This window comes from Arachis ipaensis, chromosome B8, assembly GCF_059453495.1.
Source record: "Arachis ipaensis isolate K30076 ecotype BB chromosome B8, ASM5945349v1, whole genome shotgun sequence".
Taxonomy (NCBI): Eukaryota; Viridiplantae; Streptophyta; class Magnoliopsida; order Fabales; family Fabaceae; genus Arachis; species Arachis ipaensis.
In genome coordinates this window covers 119,575,926-119,583,982 of record NC_142443.1, presented here as the reverse complement: position 1 = coordinate 119,583,982, position 8,057 = coordinate 119,575,926, and the positions used below count along the sequence as shown (strand labels likewise).

The 8,057-nt window shown below is 33.5% G+C and overlaps 1 pseudogene; it reads left to right on the top strand.

Moving 5' to 3' along the window:
- Positions 1-239: 239 nt before the first annotated feature.
- On the top strand, positions 240-1,506 carry LOC107611337 (phosphoribosylaminoimidazole carboxylase, chloroplastic-like; annotated as a pseudogene).
- The last annotated feature ends 6,551 nt before the right edge of the window (positions 1,507-8,057 follow it).

Genomic DNA, 8,057 nt, shown 5'->3' with positions numbered 1-8,057 from the left:
ACTCCATTTTCATGTTAACAAAATATTTTTTTTATGAACAGTTTTGTAATTGTTATTAGTTGGTGAATGACTAGAGAGTAGTACGATAAGATCATGGAACTAACATAAATTCACTAATTTTCTTCCTCTAATTGTCATTTATTTTGTAATAATCTTTGAAATGAAAATTTTTTCATTTTGCACTTGGTTATTCTTTATTTTGTTTGTTGAATGTAGTAACTCCACGTGTGGGGATCATCATGGGTTCTGATTCAAATCTTCCTGTTATGAAGAGTGCTGCTGAGTTCTTGGAGATGTTTGATGTTCCTCATGAGGTCAAATTAATTAATTTTCTTTTTTTTTACTTGGGTGCTGTATGAAGATATTTTTCTTTACCTATGTCTGCATCAAATTTCAGGTAAGAATAGTGTCAGCTCATCTAACTCCGGAACTGATGTTTTCTTATGCCTCCTCTGCTTATAACGAGGCATACAAGTTATTATTGCTGGCGCTGGTGGCGCAGCTCACTTGCCCGGTAAGCTATTTCAATTGAAATTTATATAAATTTCTTATATAGATCAATTGTCTTTTGGCATTAATTAAGCTTTTTGTATCTCAGGTATGGTTGCTGCTCTTAATCCCCTGCCTGTGGTAGGTGTTCCTGTGTGTGCTTCAACCCTAGATGGAATAGATTCACTCTTGTCAATTGTCCAGGTATATCTTTGTTAAATTATATCTTACCAACATTTCTATGCTCTTCGTTATTTCTTTTTTATGATTTCTAGTATTGCCTCTTGAAGATACAATAATAATATGTTATGTCATATTGCTTTGTTTTTAAAGCTTTTGATGAATATTTGTTAATGCTAGTGAATGAAGATGCATGTTTGTTTTAGAAAACAACCTTGTAATCCTTTTTTAGAAGCAATTTTTGAAGAGCATGAAGATTTTTAAAGGGTGCATTTCTTAGCGAGTTAAACAACTACCAGAAGCAGAACTGGTTGCTGAAAACCAGTGTAACTATGTAATTGAAGGCGGCTTTCATTTGCCACTTATTACCTGCTGAAATTACCTTGCTAATACAATTTTTTGTGTTTCCATTTCACCCCTTCGTCACATTCTGCCAGTTAGAAACAAATCCACTTGTCACATAATTCACATACTTTGTTTTGAGCAAGTAATCAAATGCAAGAAATGAATCTGGAAAGCAGAATCTTTGCAAAATGTACTCTAGCTGACTAATTGCTCTTCTTGGCCATGCAGATGCCGAGAGGTGTCCCTGTCGCCAAGATCATATGGTTAAATTGGGTCAAGATCATATTATTTTTTCCCAAATTTTTGTAATTGTTATTTATTTTTTATTTGAAGAGTTAGTTAAGGTTTGATGAGTTTTGAATTGGATGAACAAAGTAAAGGAGTAGAGGATTGGATGAATTACCCTGATTAACATTGACTAACTTGTAGGTCACAATTATATTGGATCTGAACACTTGCTTCTTGGTCTCCTTCGTGAGGGTGAAGGTGTAGCAGCACGTGTTCTTGAAAACCTGGGTGCTGATCCAGCTAATATTCTTACTCAGGCTAGTATTATGGCTTTGTTTACTTCCTTTCTGCATATTTCCGATATATATGCATATTTTTATCTTAACTTCTTTTTCTTAATCTTATAATCTCTATGGGTTGGACGCAGGTTATCCGCATGGTTGGTGAGAGTGCTGACAATGTTGGTGCTACTGGAGGCTCAGGTAGTAGCAGCAATAAGATGCCAACTTTGGAGGAGTATGGCACAAATTTGACCAAGTTAGCAGAGGAGGTAATTGGCTTTTCCTAGTCTTCTTCAATGAAGATTGTAGATTAGGTATCATTCTGTATTTATTTATCTTCTTCCTTCCAACCTCAGGGAAAATTGGATCCTGTTGTCGGAAGGCAGCAACAAATTGAACGTGTCACTCAAATTTTAGGTCGTCCTACCAAAAACAACCCTTGCCTTATTGGAGAACCTGGTGTTGGGAAGACAGCTATTGCTGAAGGTCTTGCCCAACATATTGCAAATGAGGATGTTCCTGAAACCATAGAGGGAAAGAAGGTAAGCAGGATTATTCTCTCTGTAGAATGTAAATGGTGATCCGTTTTATAATTGATCAATGTTATACTCTAACTTGTGCTAGTTACCCATATATGCCTTTTCATTTCTACGCTATTGAGCAGCCCTCTGTTCTGCATGATTTAGGTTATAACCCTTGATATGGGACTGCTTGTAGTTGGAACTAAATATCGTGAAGAATTTGAAGAGAGGCTGAAGAAACTAATGGAGGAAATCAAACAGAGTGATGAGATAATACTATTTATTGATGAAGTCCACACTCTGATTGGAGCAGGAGCAGCTGAAGGGGCGATTGATGCTGCAAATATATTAAAACCAGCTCTTGCTAGAGGGGAATTGCAGGTAGTCATTTTTCTTAACAAGTTGAAAAAGGAGGCTACTTGGTTGTCTGACCTTGACAATAATTTGATATTTCAGATATTTCAGATACAATTAGCATAGAAATTAAACTGTCATTTCTTACAATAATAGTAATTTTGAAGCTGAAAATGGTGCTGGGGCATGCAGGTTAAAATCTGCAATGGGAAGGTAATAGAAGTGGCAGCTTCAGAGAAAGGGTTTTATACTATTGGAAAATAATCTCTGCAAAGTCACACTTTAGTTTTTTTGGTTACTAATGTATGTAGTTTTTTGATCTTCTGTAATGGAACATATTCATGTTTTAAGTTTTAACATTTTCTATATTCTGTGTTGGTTGTATATTCATGTTTTAAGTTTTAACATTTTCTATATTCTGTGTTGGTTGTTCTGTAAATTTTAAGTGCTATAAGTATTTTTTTCTCATTTTATTTGCATGAGGAAGCAAACTTGTACAATGATTATTGATTAATAAAAGAGTCTATAAAAATTTCATTTTGTGAATTTAATGAAATATTTTATGTTATAGTAATTAATTTTAGTATATTTATATTGTGTATAATATAAAATAAAAATAGTATAATATAACTAAAAAAATATTACTAAAGATTTTTTGTAACATTTTTTAAATGTTATAAAAAATATTTACGGTAACATTTTTTTAAGTATTACAAAAAATATCTATGGTAACATTTTTCTAAATGTTACATAAAATATCTATTGTAATATTTTTTAAGTGTTACAAAAAATATATATCGTAACATTTTTTTAAGTGTTAAAAAAACTATCTATTGTAACATTTCTCTAAGTGTTACCAAGAAATATCTATTGTAACATTTCTCAAAATATTACTATAGAATATTTTTTGTAACATTTTTACTAAATGTTATTAAATCTTTAGAAAAATGTTAGTAAAACTCTTTAGTAACATAGGGTATATTTAACACTTGTTAAAATGTTACTAACATACATAGGTAACATTTTAATATAATTTGGTAACACTTTTTAAATGTTAGTAAAAGTCAATTATGTAGTAGTGCATATCCATTGGATTGGTATACATTATGGTGTGGATTGTGTTCATAACGGGGCGGCGGAGGTTGTTGCCATGAAGGTTGTCTATATGAACGTGGCTCCCCCTACAATTGATTTTCTAATCCATAATACAAACCATCATTGAAGTTTCCATTTCCTACAACATAGTTACAACCAAACTCAAAGGTGAAAGGGTGAGAATTTATAGTGAAAAGGGAAAATAAAAACAAAAGCTATCAAGGGACAAAGAAAAACACACTCCTAACTACTAACAAAAACCAGCAAACAAACAAAAAGCAAACTATTCACAACATTAACATATTAACAATAACCAATAAAAAGCACACATTGTAATTCCCCGGCAATGGCGCCAAAAACTTGACACGGGCCAAACGTCGATTCAAAATTTCTCAAAAAGAATTGCTTCGTCAATAGTATAGTTTCAAACCAATAAATGACCCATATTAGAGTTTAGTATGTTTGTCACAATTTCAAATCAATAAAAACTGGAAGTTTTGAATCTTGAGTCGTCTCTCAAAGGAATTTCAGTGAGATGTGTGCATCATTGGTTATGAGAATAAAGGGTTTGAAAAGCAAAAGACAAGAATTTAAATAGCAAGAAATTGAAAAGAAAACAAAGAAGTTTAAGTGCTAAAAAGGCATATTGGCAAGGATTGAGAGTTAAGGTTTCCTATCTAACTCATTGACTATAAACATGTTAATTAAGAAGAGTTAATCCCACTTCGTTATCCCCAGATATCGGGAGAAAGTCAAATAGGCATAATTGATCTTAATCTACAAGTCCTAGCCAACTCACTAATTAGACTTAGTGAAAGACTAGTGTCAGTGAAAAAAAATCAACTAACAACCCTAAATCACCAATCAATATTGGACATCAATGACTCAAGATCACCTAAATCCTCAATTCCAAGTCAAGAATGCAAAATTCTACTCTAAAACTAAGAAAGGCATTTTAACAAACACTTGGAAGACAAAAAAAGAAAACAACATATATTGCAATAACAATAAAATCTATAACTACTAAATTCAAGAAAGCTATAATAACAACTAAAAAGAACATCAATAAACATAGAAATATCAAATTACATTAAAGAAAAATTGAAATCAACAATTGTTCATAAATTAAAATTAGCAAGAATAAAGAAACTAACAAGTAAAACTAAACAAAATAAGATGCTAGAACAATAAAAAGTGAAGAAAACTAAATTAAAACAATATCAAAACCTAAATCTAAGGAGAAATTAGGTTTAATTACTCTGTTGGTCCCTATAGTTTCGTAAAATTTTCAATTAGGTCCTTATTCTTTTTTTTCTTTTAATTGAGTCCTTGTACCAAATTTTTTTTAATTGGGTCCTTACACTTTTTTTTTCTTTTATTTAGGTCCCTATACCAATTTTTTTTTTAGTTGGGTCCCTATAAAATTAAGCCAATTACTACTAAGAAGGACTTAATTGAAAAGAAAAATTTAGTGTAGGGACTCAATTAGAAAGAAAAAAAGTATAGGGACCTAATTGAAAATTTTACGAAACTATAGGACCAACAGAATAATTAAACCGAGAAATTAAACTAAAAACTCTAGGATTTCTACTTAAAACATGGTTTCACTACTACTATGACTACTTCCTACACTACTTAGTTATTGATCTCCCTTGAGTTTTGCCTTCAATTACTTCATAAATGAGTTAGATTGGGCCCAAAATCGGTCTGAAATTGCGAGTCATGTGTTTACTTAAGTAAATCACGTGCTGCTACTCATGCGTACGTATCTGCCTTGCATACACACAAATCCAAAGAGATGCGTACACATGGAACTGGGCGGAATTCCAAAACTTCATTTCTTCAAGAATTCTCCATATTTGCATACTTTTTCTTCATTTCTTCAAGCCATTCTTACCTTCTAAACCTTAAATCACTTAAACAAACATATTAAGGCATCGAATGGGATAACAATGAATTAAATTTAGCAATTTTTAAGCATAAAAAGCATATTTTTCACAATTAAGCACAATTAAGAGTTTGAACTCCTGAAAGTGTTTGATATATCGTGATTAGTGATTCTTGATAATTGATTCTAGTTTTAGTGGATTTAGAGTTGTAGGTTTGAATTGCTGAAAGTGTTTGATATATCCTGATTATATTGCTAAAAGTGTCTAATTATTGCCTGTTGTTCATTGATTATTGACATTTGGTGTTGTTTAAGTTAATTATTGATGGATAGAGTTTGTGGCGCATTCCAGTTATAGATGAAACTCTGCTGAAATTTCTAAAATGTTATTTGCTTCTAAAGTTTTAATTTATATTGCTATATTGGTTTGTTTATGCATTATTGATAGGGTTGGGCCAAACAACAACACATGTACTCAAGAGATGACCAATATCATCAAGCTGATGTAGGACCATCCATGGCCGAGCTACAAGAAGATCTCCTCTGAGACCAGAGAGCGATGGTTTTAGAAGTGGACGGTAATTAATTTAATATAGTCAAACTTTTTTAGCTAGTTTATATCTTCTATTTTTGTTTATTATGATATATTTTGATTAATTAATTTTAAAGTTTCTTTATGAAACTTCTCTTTATATGGGACAAGGAGCACGATGCCCTCATCAAGAAGATATACAACCATCGAATGGGTAGGTGGCTACAACAGATGTTGGAGGATGTACGTGAGAGGCGTGACCACCTCACTATCTAGCTGCGCTCGGAAATCAAAAAGGCTTTGTACGTTTATTGGGAGACCGATGATGGGTTCAAGCATCGGCGTCTCACAAACAGAGCTAACCCAGGTCGTCCAAGTATACCGGCGGCTTAGGGACCTTCATGAAGACTAAGGCCAGGCTGGTATGTAGCTTGTCTTGTTATTAACTTAGTTATATTCTTTGACATATCATTAGTATGCATCCTAACAACTTGTTTCACTGCAACATATGTAGTTGAAGTTGTTGGATTACAATGCGACATTGGCGAAGACCTTCAAGTACACCCATAATTTGAAGGAGAATAAAGAGAGATTTGTTGATCAGCAGTCTCAGAATTATTATGTGAGTAAACATCTGATCTTGCGATATAAAATTAGAGATTAACTGTACAGCTGTAGTCCTAATCATAATAACATATGTTACACATGAGTCCTACACGCAGAGACTAGAGGCTGTGACTCAGCAATCTCAGCAAATTGGTGGGGAGGACGCAGTGGCTTTGTTGCTTCAATTGTCGATCCTGATGCGATTTGGCACGAGACCGCCTTAGTGCTTTACAAGAATCGCATATACGGGCTGGGGTCGTTCTTCGCCAGTGGCCTCCGCACCTCCACGTTGAGGCCATTGTTCGCCTCTGCCACCAGTTGAGCTGTCGATCTTGAGGAAGGCATTGATTTGATGCTACAGGTGCAGGAGCTCACCCGGAGCCTTCATAACCAGGCTCAGAAGTTGACCTAGACTCAAGAGAAGTATCGGAAGATCCTCACACGCGTGACAGACACGGATGACCCTAGGCTAGAGTGGAGGGAGCAGCTGGAGCGGCTTCAGTGGATGGAGGCTCAGATGGAAGTGTACCAAGCTCACATATGCGCCACTGGCATCGGCCCTACTGGTGGCAGCGGTCCTGCCAGTGGCAGCGGTGCTACTAGTGGACACAGACATCACCATCTTCTCCGCCGCCTCAGTAATACCACGGCAACGACGATGACGACTACTAGGATCTATAGTGATTAGGACTTTGTTTTACTGTTTCATTGTATTTATTTGACTTTTAATTTATTTAAATATTTGATATTTAATATTATATAATGGTTTCTATTATTAATAAATTGACCACTAATTGAGTGTAAATTTAAATAAAAAATTAAAATTAAAATTAAAATAATTGCATCACAATATTTTAAAAAAAATAAAATTGAGATTATCGTCAGATTTACCGAGAGAATAATTCGACAGTAATAGTGCGGGAAATAAGATATTGTGGCGCCAATATTACCGTCGGAAAAATTTGTCGGTAACCAAATGGTTTTTTAGGAAGTTAGTTTGTTGCAGAATCCAATAGTAATTGGTTACCGGCAAAGTTTATACCGTCAAATTCCTTTCGAAGGTACTCATCGTTTTTGTTGTAGAGATATATAACAACAAAATAAAAAAGGCATTTTCTCAGTCAGCATGTATAATTGATGAAAAGAATGGAGCCGTTACTGTTGGTGCACTATGTTATTGCGTCAACTGCTGGAGCCATTGCTGCTGTTGCAGCAGTTAAATAGATTATTGTTGATGCCAGAAATTATCAGTTTTTTGCTAATGTATGATGATAATCATGTATATAATCTTTACATAGTTAAACTAATTAGAATTTTCTATATAAAATGTTCTCATTTGCCACTAAATTTAGCTTGAATACTACACAAGATGAAAATAATGGATGAAGAGACAGCAAAACTGGTGCAAAAATAATTGGATCAAATCATATAATGTCTAAAAGATATTATATTATAAGCTTAGGCTTAAGTTATCAAAATCACTTATTTGAGCAACATTAATTTTCAAAAGCTTGGAATTTATATTATCTAATTTAGTT